Source organism: Rattus norvegicus, chromosome 5 (assembly GCF_036323735.1).
Source record: "Rattus norvegicus strain BN/NHsdMcwi chromosome 5, GRCr8, whole genome shotgun sequence".
Classification (NCBI taxonomy): domain Eukaryota; kingdom Metazoa; phylum Chordata; class Mammalia; order Rodentia; family Muridae; genus Rattus; species Rattus norvegicus.
The window spans coordinates 31,188,057-31,202,429 of record NC_086023.1 but is presented as its reverse complement, the minus strand read 5'-3'; the positions used below and the strand labels follow the sequence as shown (position 1 = coordinate 31,202,429).

General features: G+C 38.9%; 1 protein-coding gene across 2 annotated transcripts in view; it reads right to left on the bottom strand.

The window, feature by feature from the left end:
• Positions 1 to 13,614, bottom strand: part of Triqk (triple QxxK/R motif containing) — a 72,890-nt gene extending 59,276 nt beyond the window's left edge. The window contains exons 1-2 of one of the 2 annotated variants that reach the window (XM_006237906.5): positions 13,480 to 13,614; positions 2,162 to 2,317 (exon numbers count right to left, since the gene is read on the bottom strand). The gene's annotated coding sequence lies outside the window, so the exon portion shown is untranslated. The remainder of the gene's footprint in view (positions 1 to 2,161; positions 2,318 to 13,479) is intronic. The other variant, NM_001171802.1, reaches the window with a different exon arrangement.
• Positions 13,615 to 14,373: the final 759 nt, after the last annotated feature.

Below are 14,373 nucleotides of genomic sequence, written 5' to 3'. Positions count from 1 at the left end.
CATAAAAATGCTTCTAGATAGAGCTAGGTAATTACCTAAGTTTCAGAAAGTTTTCTTCTATTAAGCAGTTTTATTATCATGCTATCCAATACTTTTATCCATAAGTGGGATCACATCTCATGAGGCATTTTCATAGAAACTACACGGAATCATTTTAAGGGATATATTTTCAAATTTTTCTGAATTTATAACAATGTGAAGATACTGATCTTCTTGACGGTTTTTGTAATAAACTCTGTAGTCAAGTTTACTAAGTCCCTAATGCTGTGTTGCGTCTGTCCCTCTAATTCGCTGTCTCTCTTTCACTCCACAGTAACACCCATTCCCCTGCCTCTCAAAATCTCCATCCACCTTCATTCTAGTCTGAACATATCATCTTGTTTCCCGGGTCAAATACACACACACACACACACACACACACACACACACACACTGTTTATATATATATATATATATATATGTATAATGTTTATATATGTATGTATGTCTATATGTACACATGTATTCTGGCACATGTGGCCCCCTACACACACACACAATGGAAGACAGCTTTGGCAGTTCTGACATGACTCAACTCTTCTGCATCCTTTGTCCTGGTGAGAAGAAATGTTGTAACAATCACTCCTGATTGAGAGTAAGCTATGTGCTTTGTCTAATGAAACTCTAAATGAAATGCACAGCCCACGAAGCTGCTCTTGTCTCCCACTGCCACAGTGATCATACATGTGGGTTGAGGTGAAGCCTTTGGTGTCTGGGCTCTTAAGCTTTTCTAGTAATGAGTTTGGGGTATAGTGCCTGTACAAGAAATAAACATTTGTGCTTTTAAGACACTGAGATAAGGGCTCTCTATCTAGTGGAGACTGAGGAGAAACAGAGCCATCATATGCTTCATTATTAACTCTTCTTCCAGTGACCAAATAACTGCAAAAGAAACAACTTAAGATAAGAAGAATTTATCTTGGTTCACTATTGGAGTTCCAGTCCATTGCAGACCTGAGGTGTGGTGGGAGACACATGTCACAGTCTGACAGCAGGAGCTTGAAGCTGCTTGCTTACCCCTCCATGGATCAGGATCAAAGACGGGACAGGAAGCAGAGCTGACCTACATATCCTATGGCCCACTGAGTCACTCCTTCCACTAAACCTCAACCAGCAGAGGTTCTCCAGCCTCCCTGCACAGCACCCAGTGTTCGAGAACATGAGCCTGCGAGGCACATTTCAGAATAAAACTACAACTGAATATCATAACCTTGCTAGGGATAACCACAATAAGCAAGGTAAGTATAAAATATATGACTTATTAACTATAGATGAATACTGCACGATAGAGAGCAATACTCTGCGTTCATGGCAGACCTTCTAACTGAAGTGACTGTATCGTACAGATAGATGGTGACATTTTAACGCAGGGCGAAAGGAATAAGACAGACCAGAACAGCAAGCACAAGCTTGCTGATATGGGAAAAGTCTGGGATGCTCAAAGACGTGCATTTTAACCTGGAACAAACAAATGGGAACGAGAGCAGAGATAAATTTAGGAACAAAACAAGGGGACGGGTTTCAGAGAGGAATGCTGGCTAATTTCAGTGCCTCGGCTTTCACCTTGAATGACTAGGGAGCCTTTGGGGGATTGTGAATTGGGACTGAGAAAGGGAAGATGTCATCAGCCAAGTGAGAGACTTGATGCTTTATTTCCTTCCTAGTACTCTTTTAAAGCCACGTATCAGTAAATTAAAGAACAGTAAATGTAACATTGAATAGCTATGCTTATGTTCACTAATTAACACATTGCAACATTGAATACAACCAACAAGTAATTACCAAATATTATAATGTACTAAGCCATATAATGTACTAAGTATCAAGAGATTACGTGTTAAATGTGGTAACAAGTCAGTACACAATAGTACAGTATTATTTAACAAATAAGCCAGATAAAATTCACAGTTTATGAATCTTGCTTGATTTACTTTGATACGTCTAAATTATACAAAATAAAACCATATAAAACATTTTCTCATTATAATAGTGCCCTCTGTAACAAAAAGCCATGTTCAGAACCCAAGTTCTTTGCCAGAAGCAAACAATTCAAACCAGGAAAAACAAAGTAGAAGGAAACAAACCACAAATCAAATCCAAGCATTCAATCAAGAAAACACACCTTACGCTGTGTCCTTGAGGCTGCCAAGTTGGAACTCTGGAAAGCGGCCAAAAAAAAGAGAGATGTTTCCGGAAGCACAGTCTCAGAAGCTCGGCTGCGTTCCTGGCAAATCCAACTCCAGTTGCCAAAAATCACACTCTTGGTTGATTTCTCTTACTGTAATTTAAAATGAGAATGTATGGACAAATTAAAATCAATGATTTTCAGTTACCTCATTGACTAAGAACAAGACACACTGAAGGGGCTAGAGACAGATCAGTGAGTAAAGAGTTGCGGTGCAAATGTAAAGACTAGAGTTCGGGCTTCCAGAATGCATGAAAAGTCAGGTAAGGAGGGGGGACCACCAAAACCCTCAGTGCTCGGGAAGCAGAGATGGGCTATGTCTGATGCAAGATGGCTAGCTGAACTAGCCAAATCTGTAAACTCTGGGCTCTAGTACCTGACCCTATCTCAATATATAATGTAAATATAACTGAGGAAGGCTCCTGACATCAGCCCTGGTTCTCCTGATATACACACCAGGAGAAAAAATAATCTAAAAATTAAAATGAAACAACTAAAAAGATAAGAGCATCTTAAGCTTTGTATGGTTCCTTTTGTTTCATTCTATGATTCTTGGTTTTCTAACTGTTAGCATATTGCAACATTGACTGAAACCAATAAGTGATTTCCAAATGTTATAATGACTAAACTATAATAATGTACTGTCAATGGACAACATGATAAATGTGGTAAACAAGTCAGTACACAGTAGTACAATATTATTTAACAAATAATTTAATATTTATTTGCTTACTTATTTAACAAAAAATCTTTTCAACCCAAAACAGATTTAACTGCCAAAGTATATTTGGAGGATAATGCATCTTTATTTTTTTCTTTTTTTATTGGATTTTTAAATTTACATTTCAAATATTGTCCCTGTTCCCAGTCTATAAGCCCCCATCCTATCTCCCTCCCTTTCTTCTATAAGGGTGTTGCCCTTCCCCAACCACCCACCCTTCCCGCCTCCCCACCTGATATTCCCCTACAATGGGGGGGGGTACAGACTTGGCAGGACCAAGGGCTTCTCTTCCCATTGGTGCCCAACAAGGCCATCCTCTGCTACATATATAATGCATCTTTATAAGGCACAATTCCATAATAATGGCTGGGAGAAGGTCCCTTATAGGAAAGCATTACAAAAATTTACTTGACTTAATATAGGTGCGAAAGTCATTTGAGAAGTAGTGGGAGAATGTTCTAGTTTACTCTGAAGCTATAGTTCTCAACCTTCTTAAAACAACCCTTTTAATACAGTCCTTCGTGATGTGGTGTCTCTCCCACCATAAAATATTTTGCTGCTACTTCCTAACTGTAATTTTGCTAATTCTATGAATTGCAATATAAATATCTGATATGTGTAATATCTGATATACAAGCACCAAAAGGGGTCGTGACCCACAGGTTGGAAACCACTATTGTAGAGTCATGCACGAGGTATAAAAGACAAATTTCAAATTACTTTTTGCTATTTCAATTTGTATATCATTAACTCATAAAGCAATAGTACCTAATAATAAACTTCAAAGTACATATTACTTCCTAAACAGTTATTAACAATAATACTGCAAATAACTGTGTATATGTAAACACATGTATTCACTGAACATAAGAGTAATATATATTACATACATATTATGCACCAAATTCTGAACTTTTTTCTAGTTTACACTGAAATTAATCTGATATATATGATAATCAAATTTATATGACTCCAAACTACTTTCTATTACCAACTGAACATTAAAATCCATATATTTGAGAATATTTTTTAATTCCAATAGGATAAATATAAATATCTTACAGTTTTAGGAAAGACTTTTAAAAAAATGTATGTGTATGCACTAACACGGGGGAGGGGAAGGAAAAGGGGAGGGCGTACACAAACTTACATACTCATGCACACATGTGTGAGTGAGGGTGTCTGTGGAAGCCCGAGGGGGGCTGCAGATCACCTGAAACTAGTGAAGCAGTAAGGAACCTGTGGCTGCTGGGAATTCATGTTCAGTACTCTGCAAAAGCAGCAAGCACTCTTCACTGCTGAACCAGCTAACCAGCCTCGAGGCCATTTATAAGGACAGATAAAAATTAAAGTCAAGAGTCATAAAAGGACAAAATGGCTTTTAAATAAATAATGCTACTACTGAATAAAGCTTAATGCTTATCTCATACCACCACCTAACGATAACAACAAAATGATCCCAGTCCTAAATGCAAGGGCTAGTATTATAATACTCTTCAAAATTGTGTGACTTAAATGTCATGACTTTGAGCTACATAACAGTTTTAGAGACTAAAGATAGGATCTTATATGCTCCAAAGAACAAAAATAGTTCAAAGATATTCCAAACAACAGGAGAAAATATTTATAAATCAGTTCATGGATAAAAAAGTTTTGTAGTGAGATTATATGAAAGACTTTTACTATTCAATAACTTTAAAAAATCAGTAATAAAATTTTCCAATAATCAAAGAATTTGAAATGACATCTTCCCAAAGGCTTTTCAAATTTCCAACAATCACATATTTTATTTGATGTGGAAATTTAGAATAACAGCACAGCACTTTCACCTCTACATGGTCAACTAATCGAAAGGAAAACAGTGACAGTGGAGGAAGATGCCAGGGGAGAGATCTGAACCCTTATGCATTGGTTAGCAATGTTAAAGAGTAAACTCACACTTTAGAGAGTCAGCAATTGCTCCCCAAAAACCTACACACAGAACCATATGTAACCAACACTTCTGCTCTTAAGTGCATGCTCATGAGAAATAAAAGGCTTTCCATACAAAAAGAGCATGTGTGTCTTCAGAATTATTCTAAAAGCCTCAAAGAGGAACCAACCCACAATGAACAGACTGAAAAATCAAGGTCACATAACTGGCTATTGGTCAGAAAAACTAATCAATTACTGATGCTCATTGCTACATAGATGGTCCTAGAAATAAAGCTAAGGGAAAAAGAGCAGGTGGAATCGCTCACTGAATGTATCAGGACAGTGTTCTCTTTACAGAAAAAAATTCAGGATGGGGAAAAGTCAATAGTGAGAGTAAAGCCATTATGCTGTCGAGATAAAAGAGATAATTTGTGTTTTTTAACAGAGAAAAGAGTTCTTGCTGGAATACAAAAGTATTTCAAAATTAGATAGTGTTGATGGTTGCACAAGTTTGTAAACACTAAACCTGTTTGACCATACTATTTTATACAAGCACACAGAGAGACAGACAGACAGACAGATAGATATAGATATAGATATCCCATCCCCTCCCCCTTCTTTTATAAGGGTGTTCTCCCACCCATCCATCCACCCCTTCCTGCCCTGACATTCCCCTGCACTGGGGGGTTGGAGGATCCAGCCTTGGCAGGAGCAAGAACTTCTCCTCCCATTGGTCCCCAACAAGGCCATCCTCTGCTACATATGCAGTTGGAGCCATGGGTCTATCCATGTGTACTCTTTGGATGGTGGTTTAGTCCCTGGAAGCTCTGGTTGGTTGGTATTGCTGTTCTTATGGGGTTGCAAGTCCCTTCAGCTCCTTCAAACCTTTCCCTAACTCCTCCAATGGGGACCCCATTCTCAGTTCAATGGTTGGCTGAGAGCATCCACCTCTGTATTTGTCCTGCTCATATCAAATCTTACGCTTGTGAACTATGTCTCTCAATATGCAGTTTGAAATACAAGTATTATAATAATAATCTACTCTGAGGTCCTTAGCTAAAATCTTGGGGCCACATGTTCTGTGGGAACATTGAAATTACGTAAAGGTAACATGTCCATCCCTCGCAGTTGTGTATTTGAGATCCTTGAAGTAAAGGGAAGACGCACAGTGGAGAAAGGCCACACCCACCGAAAGCACAGGCATTCCGCAAACAGGTTAGCCCTGGCTGACACCTCAATCACAGCTTATGAAAAGCTTTAGAAACGGGCATTTAACCAAACTACTGAATTTTCAAAATGATAAATCGTGGGCCCTGGCCCCTTATAAATGGTGATGAAATTAATGGGAATATGGAGCAGTTGGCATTTATTAAATGGCAGTTAGCATGGCAAGCACTGATATTATGTAAGCAGCTGTGTGGTGGGGACTTGCCTTCGCATCCCTCTGGAGCAAACACAATTAGCTGTAACTGACGAAATGGTTCCCTTGGGATTTGATAAGTGACCTACTTGAGCATGCCACCTTGGGAGGGAAAAAGATGGAAATCTGCATTAAAACCTATCTGGAGAGTTCACTCTTCACAGGGAACTACTACGTGTTCTGGGCTGTGGACTGACATTTGAAAAGGAGGAAAGGACTCTTTATGAGATGAGATATGAATACCAGAGTATATATAAATAATATGTTATTATCAGAAAATTATTTCATCAGCAACTGAACCTGTATTAAATTGGAAGCACAGATAGTCAAGTTCTCTTTGAGTAATGAAATGTTAATTTTATCATAATGATAGGGGTTAGTTTAGAGATTGCACTATCTACATCTAAACTATCAAATATAAATAGATCCCAGTGGTCCCTAACTAAATCACCAACTTAAGTTTTCATGAATTTTCTGTAGGACATATTTAAAGGTATCACAGAAGCCAAACATACATGGCTATGGACCATGTTTTGTCTAGTGATATTCCTATGAAGACCAGAAAAAATTATGTTTTGTACCTTATAAGTAACTTCATCTTCTAAATGTTGAGTGATTTTTTTTATTTATTTAGCATATACATTGACATGTGACATGATGTTATATACTCTATGTGTTCCTAGGGTGGCTAAGAAACTGTTTATATACAATACTTTAAAGGAGAGTAATAAAAACAACCAGAGGTCAGAATTTCTCACAGTTGCTTTCATTTATGTGATAAGAGAATGAAAAAATTTAGAGGAATACTATGAAATGTGTGAGAACTAATATTCTAAAGGGCTAATCTGATCATTTATTGTACTATTTTAAAACCTACAGTACGTCCTCTGCTAAATGACTTAGACATTTTTTGCATAGCATATACCAGCGTTCTTCACTTGGCCATACGGACTCTATGGTCCCGCTTTCAGCCATATGTTACAAGTTACAAGTACAAGTTACATATCACACGTTACAAGTAGTCTGTCTTGCCTGCTAAACACCTTTCTACAAACTTCAGCTGTTTCATAGCTCTATTCCCTTTACCGAAATGCAAGCTTCCTCCTAGACTAACCAACCTTGGCTTCATGGAATTCTTAAGACTTCATTTATTTTTACACTTTATCTATATAATTTACCTACTCCACCAAGGCAAACCTTTGGTAATATGCTTTCCACTTATTAAATATTGCCCGCTTACCTTGATAGTCACTTGGTTTTAATATACGATGGTTGAATATTTATAATATCAGGTAGGAACTTATTTTTGCCTTTGAAAAGCAAAGTCTAAAATCTTTATGGAAATGTTGACCCATCCCTATAGATGATAAAAATAAAATCACAATTATGAAATGTGAAGAAAAGTAGACTTTTAGTGTTGGCAGCAGTTCATTGAAGATCAAGAAGATTCCGAGGCAAGTAAAACATTGATAGACATTTAGAGCAAAACTGTGAGAAATGCAATATTAGTCCTGTCTATACATTAACATTTATCATTTAGGCCAAGAGATGACAACATTTTACAACTTAAAAAATTAAAAATTAAAAAGGCCCGGAAATGCAAAAGGTATCTTTTTATATAAGATATGACTACTCAAAAGACAAGTTTTAAATTATAATCATATTTCCCATGCAAATAAAAGAAGGTATTTTTCAGGAAGGGAATGTTCATGGTTTCCCATCTATTTTCTGAACTGCCCAATTCCATAAAAGCAGCAGAGCAATGGTTTGGGAACTTCAAGTATATTTCCATGTGTTTTGTATTTCTAGGGTTTGAGCAACAGAAATCTGCTACTGTATGGATACAAGAGTCTAGCTCTTCGTTTGCTTCCGGAGGAAAACAATCAACCCGATAAGGTATTTTAATTATAAGAAATGAGCCGTGAACATAAATGTGTATGTGTATGCTACTTAGGCTGATGGAACAGTGTCTCCAAATACTTTTATTAAATCTAGTTTAATATTGAGAGCACATGTAAACAGAACACATTAATTCAATAGTGTAATATGTATTTGAATAGGAATAAAACATGAGAAACTTCTGGCTTACTGGTATCACAGAAGAGATTACACTGCCTGGCCCAAAGATATACAAATTCTGATCCCCAGAACCTAGGATAAGTTACTGAAGGGTCCTTGCTGTCCTTAGGAAATGCATTACAAAAGACCTGTCAGACACATGCAAAGTATTGGCAAAAATGATTAGTTGATGAAAGAATAGGGCCATAAACATAGGAATGTGGGTGGCCGTATAACCTGGGAAAGGAATAGCAACAAAGATTGTCTACTGTAAGTTATACAAAGAATACAGCCCTGAAAAAAACTGTCATTTCCAGTACGGTACATGTCAAACTCCAAATAGGAGTATGAGATGTTAAAACTACAGTTTATAAAAATACTTAATGTTTCTCATATATTTTAATTTCATGACATCTTTTATCTTTTGTACTATCTATTATCACTTTTTCACTGTCATTTTTGGATGGAGTTCTAAACACAGGGGCCATGCATTATGAATGCATTGGCTTCCAAAGGTTCCCTGCGTTGGTCTTCTTTGACTTAAGGCATGCCTCTGGCTTCTTTGCTAATTTCCTTGATTTGATGGGGGTATTTTCTTCCACTTGGTTTCACTGTCAAACTCTATATTGTCCAGAATATTTTAGCACGTAAAAAGCTGTATAGGACATTTCTGCATAATCCCACGTTTCACACATTTGATGGACACAGATTTGAGGAGTGGAATGAAACTGGAGAATGGTAAATGAAGAAGCAGAGAAAAGATAGGTTCAGAATGTAGATAATCTGCTCTGGGCTGCTCAGAGACTGAACGCTATCACTGTAAACAATGCATCCCAATGCCCAAGTGTGGTGGTGAAAACAATAGCAGAAAGACACAAACCTCCAGTCCTTCCTACACAACCAACTGGAGGCCTAGAAATGTTTTAAAACCCAATAAATGATGAGTCTGCTACCATGGTCAAAGCCTCCCATCAAGTGTACTTCCCACTTAAATTAAGACATAACCTATAATCTTGAATTAGGATCTTGTGAAGGACATCCATATAAATTATTATTCAAAATCCAACAAAGGCATTTAATGTAAAACCAAGTACTCTCTGGATTGAGTCATCTAACTTTTGTAATAGTTAACATTTTTAGGTTTTACATTCTAACTGGACTGCTACTTTTCTAACTATAGAAATTATTAAAGAAGAAGGTTTCTTTATTCTTACTGCAGTTTGCACCATGACTTAAAAGGCATGGTGTTGACAAGAACCTTCATTTTATGATATTCTCTTACCTGTGACTCAACACAACGGCTGAGAAGAATGTTTACCTTGTTAATTCTTCTTGAAATGTATGAGGTAAAAATGACCATTTCACTAAAATACATGCACAAATGACTGTACTGTTTCAAAAACACTTAGCGCTTCTATCATACAAAAAAGATCAAGTATATTTAAGAGGTTTGTAAAAGAATTAGTTCTAGGATGAAATGATTCTTATTTGTTTAACAAATTTCTTGAGGAAATCAGATATGAATAAATATGTGGTGCTATTTTCTACTAGTGTCATTTTAGTTATTCTGAGAGAGTACATGCATACTCTATTCTAAAAGGTATATTCAAGACCTTCATAGAGGCACAGATATTGCTATTCAAACATGGATATATAACATGGATAGATGCACAAAGTTGGGTGGTGAATATGGCCTCACCTCATGCTTCGACATGGATGAACACTCAAAGGTATGCTTTCCAATGGGGGCACTCAGAATTTCAGTAAGAAGACTATTCTTCCTCTAGCTGACAGATCTCCCTCTTAGCCAAATCTGTGGCCTTAGAAGTCAAAAGTAGCTGCTTGAAAGTCATTGTAATGATGCAAAAAAAAAATGCCATTGCATACTTCAAAAAGACCAAGAAATATCACTCATTATAAGAAATCAGAGTGCTAGATTAACAGTCTTGGCCTACAATCTCATTTACTTGAAGCTTCTACGTAAGAGGATATGATAGTTACATCAATTATCAACTTGACTGGACCTACCATCATCTAAGAGACATGGTACATGACTCTGAGAGAGTATCATCATTATGCTGACGTGGAAATGCTGTTCTCTGGGCTGGGTCTTGGGTTGCATGAAAAGGAGAAACTCAGCTGAGCCCAAGCACTTATTACTTCTTCCTGACTGTTGGTGCAATATTCCCATCAGACCCATGCTCCTGTCTCCATGCCTTCCCTACCATCTTGGACTAATTGGGTATTTTTTCAGCAACAAGGAAGTTAACTAACACGGAGGAGTATCTAATCAGTTACTCCAATGATGCATGACATGAATGGTGCAAAATGGTATGTCTGAGTAAGCGCATCTATTCTGAAATCTGAGGGTTTTTCTACAAGGTGATTAAGGTCTAGTTTCTGGGAAAGGAAATAGAGGGTCAAAAAGGATAGGAGAAATCAACAGTCATTTTGGTATCTGATCAAAAGTACTAACATCTAGTCAGTGTGTTAGCAGAAAAACTGTTTCATCACTGTTTTCAAACTCAAGAAACAAAAAAATCTATCCTTGAATGTTAAAATGTGCGTGCCATTGAGATGCTAAGTCTAGTCTATCTTTACTCAGTTTCTCTACTAGAAATGAAGAGGCCGGTATAAGAAGGGCAGAGTTCATCGAAGAGTTTTAAGAAATACCAGGCCCTTTCGTACACTCAATGCTTATTACAAAAGATATGGATCCTTTCTATTCTAAGGCTTTGCCTATTCAGAGGTGGCATGTCTACAACTGGTACCAACTTGTGTGGGTTATTTGAGCAAAGTAAATATTTAACTCTACTAAAAATCTATTTAAAAATAAAACTGGGTAAAGAACTACATGTAGAGAGACTCTCTTGTGTAGTGTGTGGAACAATCGCCTGTCAATAAAAATCCAACGGCCAATAAGCTGAGGGAAGATTAGAAGGTGGGACTTCCGGATAGGACTTCCGCTGAGGGAATCACACAGGGGATTTGCCACCTGACCATCTCTGAGAGAGTCAGACAAAACTGAAGAGAGGTTACCAGCCATGTGGCAGACATAGAATAGTATCAACAGGATAATTGAGTTAAGAGCTAGTTGGAAAACAACTCTTAAAAGCTTAAGGCCTAGGCATTTATTATTAAATAATAAGCCTAGGGTCATTATTCAGGAACATGGAATAATGACCCAGGAGCATGTGTGGAAAAGCCAAATGGTTACAGCTATCAGAAACTGAAAGCAACCAGGATTTTTTTTTTTTTAGCCTACGCATATTAAAACATAAAAGATCTCTCACATGAGCTGTAAGAAAGAATCAGGTAATGATTTCACAGTTGCATGAACTTAGCATAATCAGCCAATACAACTTAGCACTGTCCTATAGCATTACATCTTTCTCACCTGAATATGCGTTCATAGACAGGATCAATGGCTTACATGGAAACAAAGTAACAAGTTTTCAACATTGGATGTTTCTGTTGTTCAGTAATAAAAATGAGACAGATTGGAATGACCTTATTTGGATAGTTAAATGGGTAAAAGACTATTTGAAAGAGTTAAACAAGCAAACAAACCAAAAAAAAAAAAAAACAAAAGAAAAACAAAAAACTCTGCTCCAAGTTTTCCTTAGTGAGACACGGGGAAAAGTAATTATCGTGTCTTAATTAAAGGAAAATTGTGGTCTCAATATAGCTTCTACTTACTATTCAAAGGCTGCCCAATCTACAGGATCACTCGAAACTTTCTTTAGCATCTCCAAATGATCATCAAAATGATTAGATTTAAGAGGAACATATCCTAATGTCTCCAAGAGCCCCAACAAAACCACACCCCCTTCTCTATGTGTTCATGGGAGGTGGGGAACTAATACTACTAAGGACAGATTAAACCATGCAAGGCCCTTCATGTGCTACCTACACAGTAAAAACGCTGAATCAACATAGGAGAGATGGATGGGCTTAATCCTCTCTTCTCAATGAACCAAAAAAATAAGAAACATCAAGAACATTTAAAAAGACATTAAGATAAACAAATGGACATTATAATCAACAACATTTTGAATTACCGAAGATCGCTATTTTAATTATGCTTTTAAATCAATCCTGCAAGGTAGATACTCAATCGACAACTTTACAGATGAGATGGTTGAGGGTTCTCACCTAAGGAAAACTAAGGGGCTTTCTTACTGATGGTCATTGTTAATAGCAGAAAAAGGGAAGCTCTCTTCCCGAGGATTTACACTGGCAACCTGGCGTTTTCCTATAGAATGTTTGTTCTTCTGAACATGTAGGGCCAAAATGCACAAGGGAAGAAGATATTTGCAGTAGTTGCCTATGTTACCTTGTAGTTGATAATTAAATATGGATTCAATAGTAGGTGCTTAGAGCTTTGACATGCTTCACAGTGGACTGCAACGAAGACCGTGTATGAAAGTGCTTCCTGTATTGAGATGCAACTTACAGAGGATAAGGTCAAGTGGAAGACAGTTTACCCAAGAGCCTCTTTTCCTAGCCATCCACATACACAGCAACATAGTTTCGGTTCAGGGATTGGTTAAACATCAGAAAAAGTAACCCCACTTCACCACTACCACTAAAAAATGTAACTCTAGTCTACAAATATTTTGGCTTACAAAGACCGTTCCCATAAAAGGGAAGCAGGAAAGAATAAATCGGAGTTAAAACACGTGGGGAGGAGGCGGCCTGAGCAGGATTAGCAGACACTAGTCACCTGTAACTACAAGGAGGCCTCTCAAGTTAGTGGACAGCACAGGAAGCTAATCCCCAGGCCAGGGTAAACCTGGGGAAGTGGGTGGGACTGAGAGTTTCAGGACCTGGAGCACTAGGACACGCTGGCAGGGCGCACCCCGCGTTGCAAACCAGGCGGCCACACCCACCCCGGTCTGGCCATTCTTTCCCGGCCGGAGAAGCCAGAACCGTCGAAAAGGAGGTCGCCCTGCTGGGCTCGGAGCCCAGGTCCCCTGGAGGAGCCTCCCGATGCTCAGGCCCAGCGCCTGGGGCTGTTCCCCGGGCCAGATCTACAGTCTCCACCGGGCAGGGAGACGCTGGGAAAAGCGCGATTCCAGCCCTGGGCCCGTATCCAGAGAACTGTGACCCCGAACCCCCAAGCCCTTGCCGGAAACACACCTCAGCATTGCCCAGCGAGGGCGGCCCAACTGCGGGTCCGGCCGGGTGGGCAGCTGTCCACGCTGCTGTCACTCAGAAGCAGGGGCGGGACGACGAGCCGCACACCCCTACTCCAGGAGGGCTAAACGAGGAGGGGCGGGGCCAGCCTTTAGTCTGCACTCTGATTGGCTAGGCCTTTCCTGCGAACCTTCGGGACTGCGCGCGCCCTTAGGTCCATCTTTTCTGTACCATAGAGAGTGACCGACGGCTCCAGTCTCAGACATAGCAGAGGATGGCATTATCTGGCATCAAGGGGAGGAGAAGCCCTTGGTCCTGTGAAGGCTCGATGTCCCAGTGTAGCGGAATCTCAGGGCGGGGAGGCGGGAGGGAGTGGGTGGGTGGGGGGGAGCACCCTCACAGAAGTAGGGGGACAGGGGTTGGGCTAGGGGGTTTCCTGAGTGAAAACTGGGAAAGGGAATAGCATTTGAATGTTAAATAAAGAAAATATCCAATGAGAGAGAGAGAGAGAGAGAGAGAGAGAGAGAGAGAGAGAGAGAGAGAGAGAGAGAGAGGAGAAGAGAGAGCACACTTCAGTACTTCTGAGGATGCAGAAGGTAACAGAGGGGAGCCTGTCTTCTTTTCACAAATATAAAACGAAAACCCAAAGTTATTTTTATGAGTGACCAGCTTCTATCTTTTACAGCCAAACACACCCAAATCTAGTCATATCCTTAGGAAAACATTCCAATAATGAAAACGTTCAGAGAAGGGATTCCAGGGGCAAGGCTTGGGGTGGGATAAAAAGAAAATGGACCGGATGCTCTTAATTTTTAGCTTTTAACAAGAGAGTCAATTTGGGGAAAGTAATTCCTGAAATGTGACCAACGACTGTAACTGAGGGTCAGGAACTTAGTT